Raw genomic sequence first — 23,618 nt, 5'->3', positions numbered from 1 at the left:
ATGGAAGAAGAATGAAGATGGCTCTTCCCAGACCTGGAGGAGGGAGTGGATGCAGGTAGAATGTGGACCCAGTGGAACCCCAAATGCAGTTTTGCGGATTAGGGACTTCTGTTCCTTTCTTTCTTTTTTTTTTTTTTTAATAAATTTATTTATTTGGCTGCTCTGGGTCTTCGTTGTGGTGCGCAGGCTTCTCACTGCAGCGGCTTCTCTTGTTTCAGAGCACGGACTCTAGGCATGCGGGCTTCAGTAGTTGTGGCACACGGGCTCAGTAGTTGTGGCTCATGGGCTCTAGAGCACAGGCTCAGTAGTTGTGGCGCACGGGCTTAGTTGCTCCGCAGCATGTGGAATCTTCTCGGACCAGGGCTCGAACCCGTGTCCTCTGCATTGGCAGGCGGATTCTTAACCACTGTGCCACCAAGGAAGTCCATCTGTCCCTTTTTTGAATGCTTTTGTGTTGCCACAACATAAGAGTTCAGAGGGGTGTTGGCCTTAGTATTCACAGCATTTCCCTTTGTGTTTTCTGAAGGGTCTATTCCATTATTACCCTCTCCTACGATGTTCACTATAGCTCATAATAAGCAGGCAGATGGTCAGCTACACAGTTCATTTTACTTACAACTTTCCGTGCAGCAGACACAGTCAATAGTTTAAAGTGAATAGTTTTAAAGAGGAAATTGTAGTGGGCAACATAGTCACATCCCATCATCTCTACTCCTTTCTTTCCCAGATTATGAAGCAGCTGTGGAATTTGGATGGGTTGACCCTTCAGCTCTTGGAATGAACTTTGGTTTGAGTGAATCAGTAAAGCCCATCACACTGGCCATCGTGATTGGTTTGGGAATGAGTCCATGCCATAATTCCAACTAACGAGACATGTTCACTGGAGGTGAACTAGGAAGCACAAAGTCTCAGACATACTATATCAGTCTCAGTATGAAGGCAGTGCTATGGACATCAGAGTCCTTGATGACAGGGTTCAGGCTCTGGATCAATCCATCCAGAGAGGTCATGAGGATGGAGCACCATGATGGGATTAGTGCCCTTATAAGAAAAGATGGCAGAAAGCCTCTCTTGCTCTCTCTACCATGTGAGGACATATGTGATAAGGCAGCTGTTTGTAGCCAGGAAGAGAGCCTCACCAGAACCTAACCGTGGCAGCTCCATGCCTCTGAAATGATTCACAGGCAAGCTGCCTTTGGGGGGCTCTGTGGGTGGCATCGTCACCTAAATAAATGAAGATTACAAAGAAGAACAAGGAAGAGAAGGGGAAGGAAAGAAAAGGTGAGAGGCAACATGGTGAAGAGCAGTACTTCTCACTCATTTCCACCAGAACAGCAGAGAACAATGAAAGCACACCATCCAAAGGCCTGGGGGCATGGCCAGAAAAAGTGTGCCAATATCTTTGAAATCTTATATTTTATTGTAAAAAGTCATGCAAATTCTGCATTCTACTTCATAATGTGCCTTTACTCTTTTATATAAAAATGTTTTCCTAAAAGTGCCATTTTATACCAATTTTTTTTTTTTTTTTTTTTTTGGCTATGACGCGAGCCTTGCGGGATCTTAGTTCCCCAACTAGGGATCGAATCCTTGCCCCCTGCAGTGGAAGCACGGAGTAGCCACTGGACCGCCAGGGAATTCCCTATAGCAAGTCTTTTTTTTTTTTTTTTTTTTTTGCGGTACGCGGGCCTCTCACTGTTGTGGCCTTTCCCGTTGCGGAGCACAGGCTCCAGACACGCAGGCTCAGCGGCCATGGCTCATGGGCCCAGCCGCTCCGCGGCATATGGGAGCTTTCCGGACCGGGGCATGAACCTGTGTCCCCTGCATCGGCAGGCGAACTCTCAACCACTGTGCCACCAGAGAAGCCCCTATAGCAAGTCTTTGAAATGATCTCTTGGCCCTGCCCTACCTATCCAGGCATGCTTACACCCCAATGTGAGTAGCGCAAGTGCATCAAAAAAAGCGCTGGATTCAGTTTTAAAATCTGAGTTCCTTTTCTGATTCCATCCCTTCACAGCCATATGACCTTGCAAAATCACTCACCTTCTTTAAGCTTCTCTTTCCTCATGAGTAAAAGGGAAGACGACATCTCTTCGGCCTTTCTCACAGGGCTGTCAAGCTCCAAGGAGATAATGTGAGAGAGAGAGACTTGGGAGACCAGGAAACTCTGACCCTATCGCCCTGTATTATTTCAAGACCATTTTGGAACTTTCCCCAGCCCAGACTAATCCATTCATGGACAAACCTTTCTGATACCTTTTTGTCCGATCCTTGCACTTGTGCTAGGAAGAGGAACACAGGCAAAAAGGATGAGGAGTGGTTATTTATAATCAGCTGTCAAGGGGATGGGGGAGAAGTCGGATCTTATTTTCATGTGACTCTACATCTCTTGGTTCCCCTCATTTCTACATCTTCCATCTTTAATATGGAATCTCAAGCTTTCTTACTCAGAGGAATACTGAGCCTGTATCCCCTATCCTTGCCTTATGAACAAATCTCCTAAGATTCAGGGTAGAGCAGGAAAGACAAGCTGGTTTCATCTTCAGCACCAGCTCTGACCCATTGGTTGCTTGGAACACTGTGTTAAGAAAACCACTCAGTGGGAATGGTTGCAGAGGTCAATTAGAGATGTCTGCCACAGGCACAGAAAATGAGAACAGCAGCACATGTGCCATCACTGGCCACCCCTGGTTTAGAGGCTTAAGATGAGTCAACTCTAAAAAATGCAGCAAATATTAAAAGCTGGCAGGTTTTCAGAAAAATCTCAAATGTGAGGATTTTCATCCTCTGGGACATTTACAAAGTCAGTAATATTGGCTTATGTCTTATTTTTAATAATATGAAGGGCCAACTCCTTATCTGTGATAGGATTAAATAGGTTAACTAAATGGCAAGTTTCCTTTTGGATAGAATAGTATCAACTCCATTCTCTAACCCAGGGTGTATTATGCTAGTCACTACATTTGTTGAAATCACAGAAAATTTGGGGATGTTATTGGTCAACCTGACAGTCCAGCATTGAACCCATGAGCAATTGTGGACATAAATACAGACGGAAAACGGAGATAAGTGACTGACTGCAGGGAATAATACTAAAAAATACCCCAAAACAAAAAACAAAAACAGAGTCATGGTGATTAAGGGTGTCGGGAATCACTGTTCTAATGAAATCTGGTGTCAATCTTAATGCAACTGCTTCAAATCCTACCCCATATTTCTGAGAACTCTAGGGGTTTCAGATTTGGATGAACACTCCAAGAGTTTATTTCAAAATACTGTTTCTATTTTAGCATGTGTTACTTGAGACTTTTAAAAAATAACAAACAGCTTCCATTAAGTAAAGTATCTTTTTTGTTGTAGAATTCTAAGGGGTTTAGCACTGTGTACATGCACAGCATTTAAGCTTTTAGGAATTTATTTTACCACTTTGGTGCTTTCAGTTTGCTTGAAAGCAGGCCCTTTTGGGTAAAAGGCCCTGTTGGGCTTTAAAAGCTGTCAATTTGCCTTTATCTGCTCTTCAGGCAACTAGACTTCCTGGCTGAGTAGAGAATGTTTGGTTAGTTTTGGTCATGTCTTATACTGCAAGAAGCTACACACAATAATAAGAGATGCAGTAATTAAATATTTTTGGAATTTCTTATTTTATTTTTCTGGGTTACTTTGGGGCCCACTGTTTTCAGCTTCCTTTGCAAATAAATTTTTGCATTTTAAGTAATTAGCCATTGAGGAAGGGACAGTGGGATGGGTCACACTTCAGAGAAAACCAGGCGTGGAGAGTGACATGCTGGCGTTGGGTGTCTGTAGGGTAGATGAGCACAGAGAAGACACAGCCCCTCCTGTGTCTCTCCTCAAAGCAATGGGGAGGTGGTTTTAGTAAAAGGGGTCTTTCTGGTGGTACTTTCCTGCTCCACACTTCCTTATCCTCATTCTCTTAAATGTTTCCTCCCTCTTTGCCTCCCTTTCTCCTTTCCTTTCCCCTTTATGTTTCTTTACTATCCCCCTGTTTTTCTAATTTCCCTCTGTTCTCCTGCTTTTTCTCGTCTCCTTCTTTCTCTCTTCCCCATCCCTTCATTTTTGTCCTAACTGCCATCCTCTGCTTTCTGTGAAGAAGTCTGCGGCATCAGACTTCAATTCCTAAAGTGTATTCCACCAAGCTCCAGGTCCATGAGATGCTTTGTGGAAAATAAAAAAAGATGAGGTGGGGGGTAGGAGGTAAAGCTGGATCTGTGGTTACATTGCATACCTGTCTCCCCCTTGGAGCTTCAGCACCCCCATTAGCATACGTTCTGAGAAATCCTGCTGTGAAGAAACTGGTCTAACCTGGCTTATCCCACTGCTCCCCAAACCTCCTTGACCTCAGTGTCTTTTCCCTTCAAATAAATGAATCTCATTGAGAATACATTTGGGGAACCCCTGTGGGAGAGCCTCTCCTCTTTGCTCACCTTGGAGCTTCAGAGCATTGACTTCCTCCAGTTGTACCTGATGTCAAGGCATCTTCTCGCTTGTCTGAGCCTTTCTGAAGGCCACCACAGCCAGGGGCTCCTCTTCTGTCTCTTCCCTTCACTGCCCAACATGGCAAAAGACATGCTGCCAAAAAGATTCAGACATGCAAAACTTCTATATTGCTCACCTCTCATGTTAAATGTTTAAGGTTGGTTGGTGGTTCTTTTTTCTTTTCTTTTCTTTCTTTCTTTTATTTGCCTAACAAATTGTCAAAGATTGTTTTTGAAGAATAATATGCAGCATGGCAGAGGTTCAAGCAGGGGAACATTTTGATTCCCTGCTGGTGGCAATGTAAATTGGTATAATCATTCTAGAGGGCTATTTGACAATATGTAGCCAAAGTCTTAGAATTCTACTTTTGGGACTTTATCCTAAGAAAATAATTAAGGATGTATGCAAAGATTTAGCTACAAGGATTTTTTTTTTCCCCCTGGAGTGTTGTTTATAATAGAAAAAACTTGGAAACAACCTTAATATCCAAGAGTGGGAGGGTGGTTGAGCGTACTGTGGCATGTTCATGTGATGGGGTATTATGTAGTCCTTACAAGTAGAGTTTTAGGAGAGTATTTTACTGACATAAAGTAGATGCCCAAGATCAATTCTGTGTAAAAAAAATACATATGTACAATGTACATTTTTATAAAATCAACATTCATTGACTGTTATACATACATATAAATATGTAAAAGCAAAAACAGTCACCAAAATTTAGCAGTAATTGTCTCTTACTGGGTAGTAGGATTTCAGCAGCTTCTTGTTCATCTCTGCTTTCTGACTTTTATATAAAGAGCATGTGCCTTTTGTACAGTGAAAAGAATAGATAAGTTAGAAAAATTAGCAAGAGTGGTTGATGATCCCATACAAGTTTTGTTAGCATTTGAACTCCCAGCCTACTCCAAATAGGGTCCTGTCATCACCAACTGGGACTTTTCTGTCTCCTGGGGGTAAGTACTTCATGAGGAAGGTCAAAGAGAATGTCAACCTTCCTTCTGCTATCTGAGGAAATCTGGATACAAGAGCCAGTTTCTAATGTTGTGATGCTGCAATTTACTGGGGGAAAAAAAGAAGATCAACACACCCCACCATCTATTTATTTAATATTAAAAATAATATTTCACTGAATTTGGCTGGCGTCAACTCGAGCAGTTACTCATACAGGAATTCAAACAAAAGCAGCACTGGCCCTGGGCCAGTGGGCTGGTGCTGGGTGGTCCATGTCCATCCTTAGCTCAGAGTAGCTCCTAGGCTGCTTTCAGACCTGCTTCGGGTTGAGAAGATGATGTATTCATTTATTTATTAGAAATGTTTTAACAGGAAATACTAATAGTTTGCATTTAGGGAGAACTGCCCTGGAGACAGCTGGAAGAACCCAGCAGACGTGGCTGGGGAGGAGATTGCTGCTTTCATCCTTGGAGTCATATCAGGGCCTGTTGTAAAAGTCTACACTGGGGCCCCACGCACCAAGTTCGCCCAAAAGATGCTGGTTGCTTTGCTTCAGGACAGAAGCAGAAGGAGCAGGGCCGTTCTTTCAGCTGCCCTGTTTCCCTTCTCTCTTGCCATTTGTTTCTTAGGAACCTGAAGGTGTGTTTTCAATGTGGCCATGAACACAGATGTTGGCTCTGCTAGGAATGAACAGGTCCTGTGTACACGAACGTTCAGGTGGGAGTGTGTGAGCCAAGGTGTAAGCAAGCACATGTGTAACTCGAACCCACTTTTAGTGTGACTGTGAGCTGGTGGAGTTATGTGTGAGTTCAGGGGTTACATGTGCACATCTTTTCAGTGTATCAGGATGAGTGAAAGACAAGTGTTTGCAGGGGATTTCAGGCGTGTCCTCAAGCTTCAGAGTGCATTCCAATGTTGGATCATATTCATGGGTATGGGCTTGTGGAGCCCAGAGAAAAAATGAAAGACGGGTAGGACAAATCAAGCCCGAATGTTTATGTATGAGAGGAACATGAGCAGGTTTGTGTATCTTTAAAAATCCTCTTCCAGCTGTTTTGGAAGACTGTAGGACTTCATTCGTTGGGGGAGGGCGTGATTACAGTGCCGTGGGAATGGGGTCCAATGTCTAACCCAGTCTGGCACGACAACAGGGCTGTTCCTGTGTTTCCAGATAACAATAGAGGTGAGGCCTAACCCTGGAAACCAGTCAAGATTCCCAAAGATAAACCCTCGGGCAGCAAGAACACTGTCAATGAAAAGAAACTGACCTTTCGCCTTCTGGAGTCACAGAATTCCCACAAATGCTGTGTCCTCATCAGCTCTGGCAGGCTCGCCACCACAGCCCAGACTTCGACGCCAATTCATAAACAGCACAGAGCGGGCTGTGCTGGAAGAAGTCAGAGCTTCTCCACCTCCAGCACCTCAAAATACAGGCTCCCCGCCACCCCATTTTCTTCTAGAGGTTAACCTTCTCCCCAGGCTCACAAAGTTATGAGACAGCCTTTAAGGGGTTTTCCTCTGACAGTGTGGTTTAGTCTGCTGCTGCTGAAGAGACCTCAGGTGAGACTTCAGCCTTTCAGAAATGTGTTCTAAAATCTGAATGGAGAGCCTTTGGAAGGACTGAACAGCCTTGGGAGTCTCAGGGCAAGGGTAGTGGAGGACTTGGGCTGGGGTGGGGAGGAGTGGGTGAGAGAGGACGAGGGAGAGGAGTCTGTGTCTAAGACCGTGAGAGGTAGGTACAAGGTTGGAAATTCATTAAATTTCTCGCTTAAGGTCACACAATTAATCTCTTTGAGCCCCAGGTTCCTCATGTTAGAGTTTCTGGTTTTTAAATCCAATAAACTAGGACTTTATTCCTTAACAACTGCTTTCTCCCACCACCATAAAAACCATTAAGTATCATCACATAAACCACTAGAACAATGGTTTTCAACCTTGGTTGCACATGGAATTGCTGGAGAAGGTGTCGACAATGTTAATGCATGAATTCCACCTCCAGAGATTCTGATGGAATTCATCTGGGTAAGGCCTGGACACCAGGACCACTCTCTCCTTTCTTGAATCCTCTTGTCAACTCTTATCCTGAAATGTAGGTATTTTCTAAAGTCCTGTCCTTAACTCTCATCTTTCTCTATATTTCTCTTCTCGTTCATTCCCACATCTTGAACTATCATTTCTTCGAGGATCATGTCCAAATCCATGTAATTCCTGATCTATTTATCCAGCTTTCTTTTGCCTACCTACTTCTGGAATGATGCTGTGTCTCCAACACATGCTCTGTTCCAAACTCAACATCTTGAGTTCTGTTCTTTGGTTTCCCTATTTGTGTAATGATACATACCCCCATTAGCCTATCACCAAGACTTGAAGTGTTAGTGTTATCTTTGTTGATTTAAAAAATGTATTAACATGAGTATTGGTACATAACCTCTCTGCCACAACATAAACTTCTCTACCACCCACCATGAAGAGAATATTGTCTTTGATAGCTTTGCTAAGCCCGCCCTCTAAGTAGAGTTCTGCCTTTTCCAGGATGGTCCCTAGGCTTTGTGATTCAAAATAAGGAGAATGGATAAACAGAGACAAGACTGAAGAGGCAGAAGGAAAGGAGGAGATGAACAAAAGACAGAACAGAAGAAATGGAAAGTGAGGGGTTAAGACAGTGAGGAGCTCCAGAGCTGATGAAATGTAAGAATCAGGTGAGGAAAGTGAAGTTTAAGAATTGTTCCTAAAATTTATGCTTTTTAGTGTTCTTAGAAAATGGCAAGAAAAATTTGAATTTGTTTTAAAATGGTTCTGGTTGCTAGACTGTTTTTCAGTTCAGCATTGCTTTGAGACTGAACCTTGTGATGTCCAGCTTATATCTGGGTTGTACATGATACCTCCTTCCTCATTTGCCACATCTAAACAGTTGCCAAACCCTGTAATTTTTTTCCCTTCCTGCCTTATCACTACTGCCCAACAACACCATGCATGCCAGCTCGACTTCCTCACACCTGCAACTTTTTTCTTTCTTTGAACTTTGGCTCATTCTGTTTCCTACACCCAGAATCACTGCCTATATCCATCATAAGTTCTTTCTATATTTCAAAACCCAGCTCAGATTCCACCTTCTCAAGGAGACCTTCCCTGTTGGCGCTTTACACATTCTACATTCCTTCCTGCCCTTGCACATGCAATTTTCCAAAACAACAGTAATAATAATGATGGGAGTTCCCTGGTGATCTAGTGGTTAGGATTAGGCGCTGTCACTGGCATGGCCCGGGTTCAATCCCTGGTCAGGGAACTGAAATCCCACAAGCTGCGTGGTGGCCAAAATATGAAAAAAAAAAAAAAAAAAAAAAAATGATGGTGGAACCAACGACTAATATTTAGATTGAGCTCATTGTGTCCAGGCACTATTATAAGTGCTTTGCACATATTATTTCATTTAATTCTTGCAACAGCCCTGTAAGGTAGTGCTGTGGGAACTAAGGAAGGGTAAAGCGATTTCCCCAAGGTTACATGGCTATAATTGTCACCAATAGGATTTGAATCCAGGCCTCAGAATCTGTGTTATTTCTAGAGTGTACTTACATTTTAATACTTCAATACATGACTGAATATATCCCTGTCATTCCTCTATGTCTACAGGCAGTTTTCATTTGTTACTGCTTCACATTTTGCACCTCCCCCTATTCAACACTCTCAAATAAATGCTTGTCCTTCAACTATCGTCACATAGTCACTTAACAATTCCCACTGCTATCCAAATAGAAGACATCAGCATGTGCATGATCAGGATTTTGACTTACAGAGGTTCACTTTAGGTTGAAGTCTTCAGGGACACTTAATCTAAGAGCAGGGAGCATATGTTTATAAATGTTACCTTTGAGTTTCATCTTCTTCCTCATAATGTCTTTGACATGTCAGCTGTAAAGCAAACCACAGAATGTCCATACTTGAGTGAGGCAAAGATTTAATGCTGCTGCTCTAGTTCAAGTGGCTGTACCTAGAACTACAGTTGTGTTTTGCCAATCATTGTGAAATACACACACAGTGATTTAATACAGCTTGGTTTATATTCACATGCAGCTCTGTTCTAACATCTTGGAGTGAGCAGTGAGGTTGCTTTTAAAGCAAAGGGCAATTCACTTAGGAACAGTTTTCAGGTGAAGAAAACTATAGTTTTAGTTGAGAAATACATAAGCCAATTATTTTTAATTCTATAAAATATATAAATACTTTTCAGGATAAAAGCATGCTTTAAATTTTAAATGCAAACTATTGGCCATGATTAAGGGCTGATTTACTCTCCCACATGAAACAACCCCCAAAATTGACAGAATATCTGAAACAGTTGTTTGAAAGGCACTGAATATCAGGCAAAGAAGGATAGTGATCCCTGAGAGATGTGAAACAAATGAAGTAAACCACTATAATTGCCCCAGATTACTGCCTTGAGAGAGTTTCCAGGCCATAGCACAGAGAGGGTGCCCAGGCAGAGCCAGGCAAACTCAATGAGTTGAGAAAACAAAGCTGAGAGTCTGAGGAGACTAAGACTGCTGGAGTTCTTAGGAGAGAACTGCACAGAAACAGGAAGTTCTAGAGGTTTGCAGAAGGTTCTCATTTGAGTATTCAGCTGAGGACTGATCAGCACATACATATAAATAAACTCTCTGAGGCCAGAGAATCACCTAAAAAGGTTAGAGGTAATGGACTGGCACTCACATAGGGCTAAGAAGAGTGTCTGTTCTCACCAGCCAGACTTGAAAACTTCAAGATTCATGAGTGGGGGGATAAGAGTACAAAGAAGGATACCGCTCTGTAGTAAAGACTAATTAGTCCTAGGCTGAACACTGCCCCAGTCCTACATAACAAATCTTAAAAACAAGACCCGAAAGCATTAAGCTCTTCCCAAGTGATTTAACCAAATCCTAGAACAAAGCTCCAGAATATTTATAGAAATATGGAAAGGACAATGTGGTCTGGACTACTAGGACTAATGAGTTTAGCAAGGTTGCATGATACCAGATCAATACGCAAAAATTAATGGTATTTCCACATACTGGCAATGAGCAATCAGAAATTAAAATTTAAATAAACAATACTATTTACAAGAGTATTAAAAGATATAAAATGCTTAGGTATAAATCTGACAACAGGTATGAAAGAACTATACTCTGCAAACTACAAAGCGATGTTGAGAGATATTAAAGACATAGATTGTGTTTTCAACAAATGATGATGATAAAATTGGAGGTCTGTATACGAAAAATGGACCATAGCTTTAAATGTAAGACCTAAAACTATAAAATTTATAGAAGAAAACATAGGAGAAAACCTTTGTGACCCTGGGTTAGGTAAAGATTTCTTAGATACAACCCCAAAAGCACATTCTATAAAAAACCAAATTGGTAAATTGGACTTTATCAAAATTTAAAACTTCTGCTCTGGGCTTCCCTGGTGGCGCAGTGGTTGAAAGTCCGCCTGCCGATGCAGGGGACACAGGTTCGTGCCCCGGTCCAGGAAGATCCCACATGCCGCGGAGCGGCTGGGCCCGTGAGCCATGGCCGCTGAGCCTGTGCGTCTGGAGCCTGTGCTCGTCAACGGGAGAGGCCACAACAGTGAGAGGCCTGTGTACCGCAAAAAAAAAACAAAACTTCTGCTCTTTGAAAGACTCTACTAAGAGAATGAAAAGACAATGATAATTGAAAGGAAATATTTGCAAATCATGTATATAATAAAAGTCTTATATCCAAAATAAAGAACTCTCAAAACTTAGTAATAAGAAAAAACCCAGTAATAAACAATTAACCCATCCAATAAGAAAATGGCAAAAGATCTGGACACTTCACCACAAGGACATGTAGATGACAAATAAGCACATGAAAAGATGCTCAACTTCATTAGACATTAAGGAAATGCAAATTAAAACCACAATGAAATACTACCATGTATCTATTAGAATAGTTAAAATTCAAACACAGATGATACCAAGGGTTGGTGAAAATGTGGAGGAACTAGAACTTTTGTCCACTGTTGTGGGAATGTAAAATGGTCCAACCACTTTGGAAAATAGTTTGGTAATTTCTTTAAAATTAAAACATAACTCTCGCATGATCCAGCAATTTTGCTCCTAGATATTTACCCCAAATAAATGAAAGCATATGTCCATACAAAGACGTGTACGTGAATGGTCATAGCAGGCTTATTTGTAATAACCAAAGGTGTGGTCCCCAGACCAGCACTATCAACATCACCTGGGATGATGTTGATTGTTAGAAATGCAAATTCTCATACCCCACCCCAGACCTACTGAATGAGGGGGTTTATGGGTTTACTATTTTCCATTTGGACTGGAAATTGTCCCAGCAATATGAGATTATCAAACCCTTTAGGTCATTCTGATGCAAACTAAAGCGTGATAACCACAAGCCCCCCGACTCCACCCCATCCCTTACCCCAGATGATGCTGGTACCCCAGCCACACTTTGGGAATACCTACTTCAGAACAATGCTTCTTAAACTTCAGTGTGCATATAAATCCCCTGGAGATCTTGTGCAAATACCAATTCTGATTCATAGGTCTGGGAGGGTGGGGTCTAGAGAATCTGCATTTCTAATAAGCTCCCAGGTAATACTGATTCTGCTGGCCCTGGGATTTCTGGTAAAGATTATCCTTGGAAATGCCCTAATTTCTTAAAAGCAGAGCTCATTTGGCTACCTCAGTTCTTTTCCTATAGAGAACCCACTGAGTGTTAGGATAGACTCTAGGCTTCTTTATTCTCTTCTGCTCTAGTACCTACCCAGTTTTGGAAGAGAACTAAAACCCTTCCCTTTCCAGCAGAAAGGGGCTCTCTTCTGGAATGTTCTCTTGGCTGCCTTAGATTCTGACATTCCCTTAGAGCCTAGACCAGAGGTTCCCAATATTAATTCACCTATGAAGCTTTTTAAAAATACCGATGCCTGGACCCAGGAGATTCTGTTTGGATTGGTCTGGTGTGGAGCCTAGGCAGCAGTATTTTTACTGCTCCCCGGGTGATCTTACTGTGAGCCAGAACTTAGAATCACTAACTAGCTGATTAGCTTACATGTACCCCCAGACTGCCCCCTTTTGTATTCATTCAACAAGTATTGGTAAACCATCCTCTGTTTCCCTCCCAGGCTCTGAGCTACTGTGCTGGGGATACCAAGATGAGTAGGCCATGGTCCCTGCCTTCAGGGAGTTAAAGTCTGGTGGGAGAGACAGAGAAGTCTACACAATTTTCATACCTATGATAACTGCTACAACAGAGATATCTCATTCGGTAGATATTTATTAACAATTTACAAGTTTTAGGCACTAGGAGTGTTACAGTGAGCTAGACAGACACAATCTCTACCTTAATGGAGCTCATGTCCAATGGGAGCCCCAAGTTACAAGGGACACAGAAGAGGGGGCCCTAATTCAAACTGAGAATCATCAGTAAAAGACTCCCGAAGGTTCTGAAGCTTCCACTGAATCTTTTTTTTTTTTTTTGTCTGTGTTGGGTCTTTGTTGCTGTGCATGAGCTTTCTCTAGTTGTGGTGAGCGGGGGCTACTCTTTGTTGCAGTGCGCGGGCTTCTCATTGTTGTTGTGGCTTCTCATTGCGGAGCACGGGCTCTAGGCGCGCAGGCTTCAGTAGTTGTGGCTCGTGGGCTCTAGAGCGCAGGCTCAGTAGTTGTGGTGCACGGGCTTAGTTGCTCCACGGCATGTGGGATCTTCCCGGACCAGGGCTCGAACCAGCATCCCCTGCATTGGCAGGCAGATTCTTAACCACTGCGCCACCAGGGAAGCCCCTCCACCGCATCTTAAAACCTCATATCATCCAGGCCCAAGAAGAGGGGAGAGTACTCCTGGCAGAAAAGACAGCATGGGCAAAGGCCCAGAGGTATGAAAGAGCGTGGCACATTCAGAGAACTGGCAATACCACAGCCAAGGGGGCTTCCCAAGAGCCCAACTCTTGGGATTTGTCTAATGGCTTCTCCCCTTCCTCCATCCTCATGCTTAAGGCCGCCTTTCCCCTTCCACTTAATAACACTCTTCAGGGTTCAGACATGCACAGTTGTCTTCCAGCTCATTCTACAAACCCAGAACACCACTATTCTGACACCGTTTATACAGCAGTTTCAGGCGAAAACCTTCTTCCTCTCTTCAGACTGAGACCGCTTCCCAGATGCACCCCGTTTCCTCTTTTCTGCTCCCACCACCAGAAAAGGTCTCCAGGTGGCGCCCTTTCACTCAGTTCTGCTATTGTCAGGCACACCCATTTTCCCACCTAATTTCCTCTCCACTGAATTTCCTCCCTGCAAATCCCAGGGCTGGAACCTTAATCTGAGGAAGAGGATCACAGGAAGCATATTCAATACACAAGCCAGTTAAGTTGTTCAGTTTGCGCCTCTCCCTTAGTTCAAGCAGCAGGGTTCATTCTTAGCTCTCTCCTCGCTTCAGCTTCCGTTGCAGCACATTGTGCTCCTACCCAAGACTTCCCCAACTCCACCCACCGTAAGTTGGATGGTCCCCACTTCTCGGTGAAGTTTTTCTTTTCACACAGACAATGCGTTCTCAAAGAATTGTTCCCCGGATGATTTGGCATCTGGGCACGGATGAGGGTACTTTTTTTTTTTTTTTTTTTTTAATTTTTGCTGTACGCGGGCCTCTCACTGTTGTGGCCTCTCCTGTTGTGGAGCACAGGCTCCAGACACACAGGCTCAGCGGCCATGGCTCACGGGCCCCGCCGCTCTGCGGCATGTGGGATTTTCCCGGACCGGGGCGCGAACCCGTGTCCCCTGCATCGGCAGGCAGACTCTCAACCACTGCGCCACCAGGGAAGCCCGAGGGTACATTTTTAATGGGGAAAAAAAAAAAAGAATCGAGATCCAACATGCCAATCCCTATCCCCTGCTGTTCGCCTAAGAGAGAACCGGAAGGATGTTTCCCTGCCATAGACGCTGCTGTCAAGAAGCAAGCTGCGGAGAATTCCCTGGCGGTCCAGTGGTTAGGACTCCGCGCTTTCACTGCTGAGGGCCCAGGTTCGGGGAACTAAGATCACACAAGCCATGTAGCGCGGCCGAAGAAAACAGCAAGCTGCTGATCTCCTCATGGAGTAACTGGTTTTAACGACCACAACAATCGTGGCAATTGCTTCCCCTGACCGTTTCCCCTCCCCACCATTTTTCTAGCCATGCTTACTAACACTGAGGCAGGAAAATAAGACCCCAACAGAAAGGTAGTGAGGAATTGTTATCAACATTCCTGAGAGCAAAAGCCAGGCGTAAGTAATCTTGGTAACTCACATAGTACCTAGCACAGTGCTTTATCTAGTCCAGGCGGATTACTCTGTAACAGACACAAATAGAGCAAAAATTACGTGATGGATTCCAACCTATTTGGAGAATGGAAGCTGCAGCAGTACAAGGCCAATTCCAGGGTTTACCCTAAAGTCCACAGAGATAGTCACTACTTCCCTATTAATTTCCACTTACTATGTATGGGTTGAGAAGGTGTTTCAATTGCTCTATCAGACGACGTTTATTGAGCATACGCTGCCTACTGGTGCTGTGACCCTGTGACTGGATGAGAATTCTCATAGGGCCAATCAGACCTGAGGACTTAACCTACTAATGACATAAACAACGCTTCTAATGAGCTCTTCCTTAGCATGCTTGTCCACTCGGGAATAACCAAACTGCAGGGCAGCTATGGATTAAAGATAGCTGTCAATTTTTTGCTGCTTCTCCCATTGTTATGTGGAGTCTGAGTCCTCTTTCCTTGAATCTGGCTGGCCTGAGTGACTTGCATGACCAATAGAGTGTGATGGAAGTGAAGGAAGTTCTGGGACTTTCAAGACTACATTATAAGAAGCCTTGCAGCTTCCACCCAGACCTCCTGGAACAACTGGTCTGGAGTAAACCAGCCACTATACAAGAAATCTGATTACCCCGACACCACCCTGCTGTTAGGAAGCTGGAGCTGGGAAAGGGCATATGGAGAGAGATACTTTACCAGCCCAGCTTTACATGAGTGAAGAAACCTTCAGATGACTCTAGACTCAGCTGTCGTCTGACAGTCACTGAATGAAGGACCCCACGTGAGAACCACCCAACTAAGCTTATCAACCCCTAGAAACATCATAGATAATGATTAAGTATTTGTTCTTATATACTACATCAAAAACAAACAACTCTGGCTAGGTAAGTTATTATCATTGGGGGAAGCTGGGTGAAGTGTACATAGGAAATCTCTGTAGCATTTTGCAACTACTTATGAATCCTAAATTACTTTTTAAGTTATTAAAACATAAAATACTAGTGCCTTGATCTGGAGAAGATCTATTTTGAAAGAACTCAAGACAGCTGGAGATTTTCCCAGAGCCACGTTCCAGATGCTGACAATGCCAGCACTGGCTGCAGCCAGCAGGTGTGTGTAACTACAGCCCCAAGTACATTTGCCAGCTTTGAAAGCTCTGGGGAAGGCTCTGACCCACCACCCTCCCAATGCCAGTGACTCAGCCTCAATCCTAATGTTTCAGTCATCACATTCGTGTCTCCTACTGGGGAAACACCCAGCTCTTCCTTCTGTCTAGTGAGGAAAGAGACTGCGTTAGCTCTTCATTTTTCAAAGTCTGACATAACGATATGAACAGGCATGAAATGTCACCCAGCCAAAGGAGAGAGATTTTCTCTGCTGGCGTTTTTTTTTTTTTTTTTTAAATACCTCTTTTCTTTGGTTCAAAAAAAAATCTCATAACAAACAAGTGAATTCATGTCTTCATTCTGCAGTGCTTTGGTGATATCCCCCCTTCTCTAGCTCTCAGGGAGACCATGCCCCTCACAGAGTCTAATTTTTCTCCACTCTGAACTAGGCACTGTTGGCATATGGAAGTGTGACAGACAAAAGACTATAGTGGGAAAGCTTTGGACTTTAAGGACCTGGGCTGACATCTCAGTTTTGCCATTTGCAATACGGCCTTGGGATAGTTTTTCATTCTCTCTGACGGGACAAGAAAGGTCTCCTTACAAACCTCAGGGACTTGTGAAAATCTCAAGTGAGTGCAGTGCTTTGTCAACCAGTGGGCCAGTGAAGGCTATTATTATCACATACCATTGTGTAGCTGGAGGTCAGAGAAGGAAGAGGGAACTGGGCAGGAGCTGTCAGGGAGGACTTGATGGAGGACATGGGTCTAAAGTGGACCTTGGAGGAAGGAAAGGATTGGGAAAGGCAGAAAAGGCATTCCTCCCAAGAGGAACTGAGGAAGGGATTATATCCTGTGGGGGAGGGATGAAAGTAAGGAAACTTGACCTAACCTGTGAGAATGGTTTTGATTGAGAAACCATATGAAAAATAAGTTTAGGGAGATAAAAGTTCCTCAGATTGTGAAGTACCTAGAAAAATAAAGATGTAGGAAAGGGGAAAGGTACTGGATGAAGGATGCTCACCAACTTCTTACCTGCACTGTACCACAGAGTATATCCCATTCTTCTGAAATATTTATTGCTCTCGTCTATACTGCAAAACCACCATAGTGAACCACGTTGGAGAGTCGAAATTATGACAGTAACAATATAATCAAACAGATTGATGGATGCAATGTGTAGGGACGAGGTTCTGAAATTTATTCTTTATGATCTCAGAAACAAAGTGATGTTTATCCAGTTGGATGTCTTCTAAAAAATGTAACAAAGTGTCTTCCTACTCAGAAGTTTCTAGGAAAGGGAACCCTGTACCTTTCTTTTCTTTCACACACTGATCTACCCCAGGACTAAATCAGCACCCTAAGAAGAAAGGGCAGCATGTGTCCCTACACAGCCCTTCACCAAGATTCCATCCGGCTAGAATCTCCACAGCTCCAGTCTGTGATATTCTCTGACCGTGGACATCTTGCAACTATTTTTGCATGGGTTATTCCAAGACAGTAAATAAATCTCCTTACAGGGTAAAGACCATGAATCATGAAAGGATCTCATTTTTTTGTAAAGTGGTTCCTAATGTTTCTTTGGCATCTTATTACTTTTGGAGGGCCCCTTTTATTTAACCTAAGCTTCTTTCTCATAAAAAGGAAATAACCTGAAGAATCTGGTTGAATGCTAGAGAAATGCAAGGTATGACAAATGTAAGAGGAAATTCAGACATATTGTGGCTAAAGACCATTTCAAAAGAATCATGTTAAGACCTCAAAAGCTGCTGTCTTGAGGCTTCCCTGGTGGCACAGTGGTTGAGAATCTGCCTGCTAATGCAGGGGACACGGGTTCGAGCCCTGGTCTGGGAGGATCCCACATGCCGCAGAGCAACTAGGCCCGTGAGCCACAACTACTGAGCCTGCACGTCTGGAGCCTGTGCTCCGTAACGAGAGGCCGCGATAGTGAGAGGCCCACGCACCACGATGACGAGTGGCCCCCACTTGCCACAACTAGAGAAAGCCCTCACACAGAAACGAAGACCCAACACAGCAAAAATAAATTAATAAACTCCTACCCCCACCATCTTCTTTAAAAAACAAACAAACAAAAAATGCTGTCTCTCCTGTCCTTGCAAGAATAATCCAACAATTTTTTTTTACAAAATTATGGCTAGTCTTTGTATTCAAATTACTACTTGCAAACTACAGAGCCAAAATAAATAAAATGATTTCAAAGTGAGAAAAACTTAGTTGATGCCCCAAGACTTGAAGTCTATTATTTTATCTTGTTTTTTTTGTGTTCCTGTTACTTAGCACAATAAGTGTTTGTTGAATGAATAAATGAATACAGTGAGTGCGATCTAATGGTAATAGTGAATAATGTATCATGAAAATAAGAAAAAATGATAAACCTCTGGGTCCGACACAAAAAGCAAATGAGAATGATCAGTGAAGAAAACCTGTGTACGCAATGTGAGAGAAATCGTCATTACTGAGGACAAATATATATTAACTTCCCACAATGCAAAAATAACTATACCAGCTTCTTAGTCTAGAGAGCAAAATATAGCCATAACTCCTATCCAGAGGGAGCTTACAAATTAATGGAGGAAACAATACACAAATGTATTCCACAGAAATATTTGAAAACAATTATCTACAGACTGGCATGAGAAAGATGGTGTGTCAGCAATTGTGCTGGCAAGTTGGAGACTAGGTGGGGTTACTCAGGCAACATGAAATTCCTTATCCTCAACGACCATTTGTTGAGACTGATTCTCCCTGATCATGCAGAGGGGAAGATGAAGTTAAGGATGAGGTTGAAATTGAGAATGAAGATGAAGTAAAAATGAAGATTGGTAGTGAGGGTGGAGGCTGAGGAGAAGTAGAGACTGAAGCTGAGGTTCAGGAATGACTAGGGCTTGGTCATCTATACATTCTGGGATATTCTTGTAAACGGGTGGAGAATGGATTTCCTTCCAGTACTTCGAGCAAATTCCTCATCTTTTTAGACTCCTAATTTCCTTTTCTGTAAAATAAGACAATAAAGAGTCATCCCCCCACATAATCACAACCCCACACGTTTTCTATGACCTTGCACGTGGTGATATATATAAAGCACCTCTCACACTGTCTGGCACATAGTAAGTACTCATAAATTGTAGCTGCCTTCCTCATACATTTGTCTGATTCATCTTCTTATAACAGTGCTGCAAGTTTTCTATTCTGTCCCTCATCTCGTTGATTGTCCATGGCTCTTGGTCCTTGTTCCACCTCTTCTGCTGATTCGCCATATGACGTTCAGCAAATCTCATATCCTCTCTGAGCCTTGGCTTTTCATCAATGAAATGGGGATAATAATATCCATCCAATACACCTCCCAGTCTGGTTATGAGGATAATGCATGTGAAAGTACAATGAGTTGAGTCAAGTGTCAGCAAATCTAAGGTACTGTTAGTTAGGATTGAGCCTGATATGTATCAGTCCCCTAAATAGTATGTTTATCACTCAGAGGCTGGTGTGAGGCTGGAGAAGGACTGGGTAACTTCAATGAACTAAATATTGCACAGACCCCCTGGGATGCTTTCACTGGCTCTGTGGTGCTTCTGTGGGGAGATTTGCACATCAAGTGTTTTTCACTGAGCCCCTTAAACATTAAATTGCATTTACAATTTGAGCAGAGGAAATCAAATGGTCCACAAGTATTTATCAGGTAACCACAGAGACCATTGTACATATTCATGTTATTGTAAAAATGAACATAAATTCTCACTTCCAGGAGCTTGGAAGTGATTCCAAGTTCATAGGAGAGACAAGGCCGCCAACCGTAAGCGTACACTTGCATGTGCACACAGACGTCATATTTGGAGACACGGAAAGGGCCAGGCTTATTTGCAGGTTAATAAACTGGTTCAAGATCCCAGGAAAATCTCCTGTCAAATACCCCAAGGAGAGGGGGATTAAACCATGATGAACCTAGAATTCAGTTTCTGTCCTCTACCCCCAAGCAAGCTGAGAACAAATAGTGGAGTTGATTTTTTTTTCATGGAATAGGTTTGTGGGGTTTTTTGTCTGTTCTTTTTTTAAGTCCTATTAAGCAATGAATTCATAGAGAATAGGTTCCAGCAGCTCAGGCCCCTCACAAGTGTGCTTCTCTGGGTGGAGCTTTAGTTGAACCCAGGTACCTCTCTCTTTGGCTCCCTTCTTTTTTGATCATTTTCTTTCACACGTTTCAGGAAGCTGCCTTGCCTCTTAAAGTGCTTAATATGTTCAATATGTACATTAATTCTCTTGGAAAGAATCTTGTCCTTAACTTGTTTGTTTACAGCAATGCCAACAGCATGCTGGCTAACACTGTAAACTATTCCAGATTTGCCATGGGGACACTTATGGGGCATTCCTTTTTGAACAGTGCCCATTCCCTTGATGTCAACCATACCACCTCCTTGTAGATCTGCATGTATGTAGCCAAAGGAGTAGCTCCATGTTTTCTAAATGGCCCTGAGAATGTATAATGGGTGCTTCTTCCCTTTCCCTTTGTGTTGGTCATTTGGCAAATTACTAGAAGATGGCACTTCTGGCCCAAAAAAAAAGCAGATATTTAAGTTTTCAACTCAGCTCACGTGGTGAAAATCATGTATGTATAATAAAAATTTGGCTTTGGAAAGCCCTGGAAATCAGTCATAAAATAGAGTAGATATGCCCATACTTAACATGCCTCAAGTCTTTATATCTCCGTAAGTCAGCCTAGCAAGTTAAAGTATCTTGAAACATCAGGATCACACCCACTGCAGCAAAACGCTTACGCTATGACAGGCACATAGCAAATGAGACCAAATGAGCAAAGAGCAGAGTCACCTTCCAGTCTCACTTTTTCTGTGGGTAGAATCACTCATACTAGTTAAGTCACTGCATTTTAAGTCCTGAGTCTCTACTCTGGCAGGTCCTATCTGCCTCTTTGCAGAGAGACAAGCCTGCTTCAAAAAGTCCCCTTTTCCAAAAATTGATGTATAATCTACAAACAATTAAACAATCTATCTTAAACTTATAGTTTGATAAGTTTGACAAATGTATACACCTGTGTGACCATGACTACATTAAAGAGATGATAGAACATTTCCATCACCCCCAAAAGTTCTGTTGTGCCTCTTTGCAGTAAATTCCCACAACTGACACTAGGTAGCTATTGATATGCTTCTCTTTTCTGCAGTCTTCTAGAATTTAATATAAACAGAATTTCTTTTTTAGAATTTCATATAAATGAAATCATACAGTATGTACTCTTCTGTGAAAATGACCCATTTAAACAAGAGTTTAACCCATTTATAGAATAGAACGATTGCCTTTGAACGTAACTTATAGGGAAGAAGGAATGTAAAGTGGAAATAAAGGAGGGAAGTTGCTCTATAAATATGAGATAAATTGCTCAATCCTTTAAGATAGGACACTCAATTGATAGTCAAGCTCAAGCGACCTCAGTAAGGTTGACTGCAGGAGAGGATGGTTTAGGATGGATCATTGTGGAAGATGAAGGCAGATAAAAACCTTTAAGAAGGACAAGGAAATAGGATTTAGAAAAAGCCTGGGAATGACTGTCAAACCTTGTTTTCAGTCATGGCTTTGTCACTAACAAGCCATCTGACCTTAGGCAATTTATTTTCGTGCTCTGATCCTGGTTTCATTGTCTATATAATAAAGGCATTGGACTATAGACATGCTTTCCAAGTAGCTGCATCACTAGACATAAGTTTCTTGAGGGCAGGGACTTTGTCTTTTACTGCTGTGACCCCAGCACCAAGCAAAATGCTAACACTCAATAAATATTTGTTGAATGAATGAGTGAATGATCTAAGCTTTCTTCTAGCCTTGACATCCTGTCACTTTTTGGCAGAATCATCTAATATAATGTTCGTTCCTCAGCCCCTGCCAGCCCCTGGTGAGTCTTGGCCCAAACTGCCTTCTTTGCCACACAACCTGTGTCCATGTGGAGGCTAAAGGTTAATCTTACCCACCCACTAAAAGCCATTGAGGCAAATATTTCCATTTACTCAAAAGGCAGAACAGCCTCCAGCCTTCCAGGAGAGCTGAGGGTGGAGGACAAAATGGGAAATGATCTGACCCTATAAGTTGTGGCAGTAAAATCTGTAACACTTGTGGACAAATGAGGCTAAAGGGTCAGGCGTGTGCTCATCTAGAGTTACTTAGATGGTTGTAAGCAAGGTTTTCCTTGGCTTAACGGCTTTCATTCCGGAAGTTTGGCAGCCTCTATCACATGGCAAAAGGCCTTCTCCTAAAGGCTGCCTTCAGTGTCTGGATTAGCAGTGAATGAAGAGGGTTGAGAATTTGCCAATACAGAATGTGAGAAGTGTGGTGAACTGTACAGGGAATGGTTAAACTTTAAAAAAAAGTTTTAAATCCTAATTCAATTTTTTAAATGGTTTGCTGGCAAAAATACTACTTCCAAAATTAGGCCCCGGGGTTGTCAGTTTGCAATCCAGGCATTACTTTACATTTGTATTCATGATGGCTGGAGCCTCTCCAGTGGCTGCTCTTAGAAAAGCCCTGAGCACACAGTAGGAGCTTAATGAATACTTTTGAATCAGTAGATTGTAGTGATGGACTGGGGTTTTATTGGGCTGAAAAATCTGATGGAGTGAATCCCTTTTATCGTGTCTTCTCTCTACCTTGCTTCCCAGTAAAGTGCCTGCTCCAGTGCCTGGCTGTTCACTCATTCCCACACTTTCAGCTTGGTCACCTTGGAGCAACCTTGACTTCAGTGGGCTCAAAATGCTCCAGTTCATTTGTCATCTCTGTCTCTCTCCCTCCCTCTCTCCTCACCATGACATTATCCTCTCAGGACAGAAGCTGGGTCCTTTTATTCCCCACTATTCCTCCATCCCCTTCATGATTTTTGACTGTAGAATCCCAGCTTTCTCTTTCTTAACCGTCCAAGCTCATGCTTTTCTTTCTATTATAAAAACTACCTAGTAAACCTATTTACACAAAAGTATTAATGATAATATGTTGTTCCTCTAAGAATGTTTAGTTTCAAAATGGATATAAACACAATACTGAATGCAAAGGAATATACCCAGGTGATGGAAAAAACTATTTGGCCAATTGACCTTCTAGGTGACCCTCAGACCACAGTACTTTATTCCACTTTATTTCGGTGGAATAAAGATAATACAAAGCTAGGTAAACCTTCTGCTATGAAGAACAAAGCTGAATTGGCAGAAAGTTTAGTAGCTATTTGCTTAGGTTCACATGCCAGTTTTGCTTCTTACTAGAAGATCTGAGGCGAATTGCTTAACCTGTCTATGCCTCAGTTTCTCCATCTCTAGACAGAGATAATAATAGTACCTACCTCATAGGTTGCTGTAAGAGTGAAAAGAGTTAATACCTCTAGAATCCAAGAAGAGAGCTTGGCACACACTATGAATTCAGTGAGTGTTAGCTATTATCATCTGCAAATAGGGGGCAGTCCCTACTTCACAGGGTGGAAGAATTAGAAAGGTACCTTCATCAAGTCATCTAGCACAGTACTTAGCACACAGTAAATGCTTGATACATTCCTGTGATTATTAAAGGGCACGATAGGTTTTTATAACTATAGGATTACAGCCCTCAAAAATATCCAGGTCCTAATCTCTGAAGCATATGAATGTTACCGTGTATGGGAAAAGAGACTTTGCAGGATCTTGAAAAGGGGAGATTACTCTGGATTATCCAGGTGGGTCCTAAATGTAATCACAAGTGTCCTATAAGAGGGA

General features: G+C 42.6%; 1 protein-coding gene across 13 annotated transcripts in view; it reads left to right on the top strand.

Moving 5' to 3' along the window:
• LOC109550658 (homeobox protein Nkx-2.3) overlaps positions 1-23,618 on the top strand; it is an 81,530-nt gene that overhangs the window by 26,776 nt on the left and 31,136 nt on the right. For 6 of the 13 annotated variants that reach the window (XR_012326947.1, XR_012326945.1, XR_012326946.1 and 3 more), the window contains one exon: positions 728-7,951. The exons of 3 other annotated variants lie outside the window; for them this stretch is intronic. The gene's annotated coding sequence lies outside the window, so the exon portion shown is untranslated. Of the gene's footprint in view, positions 1-727; positions 7,952-7,977 lie in introns of those variants that run through there. 4 more of the 13 variants (XR_012326950.1, XR_012326943.1, XR_012326936.1 and 1 more) reach the window with 2 other exon arrangements.

This window comes from Tursiops truncatus, chromosome 16 (assembly GCF_011762595.2).
Source record: "Tursiops truncatus isolate mTurTru1 chromosome 16, mTurTru1.mat.Y, whole genome shotgun sequence".
Classification (NCBI taxonomy): domain Eukaryota; kingdom Metazoa; phylum Chordata; class Mammalia; order Artiodactyla; family Delphinidae; genus Tursiops; species Tursiops truncatus.
Note: the sequence above shows the minus strand (reverse complement) of the source record. Positions and strands in the feature narration are given on the sequence as shown.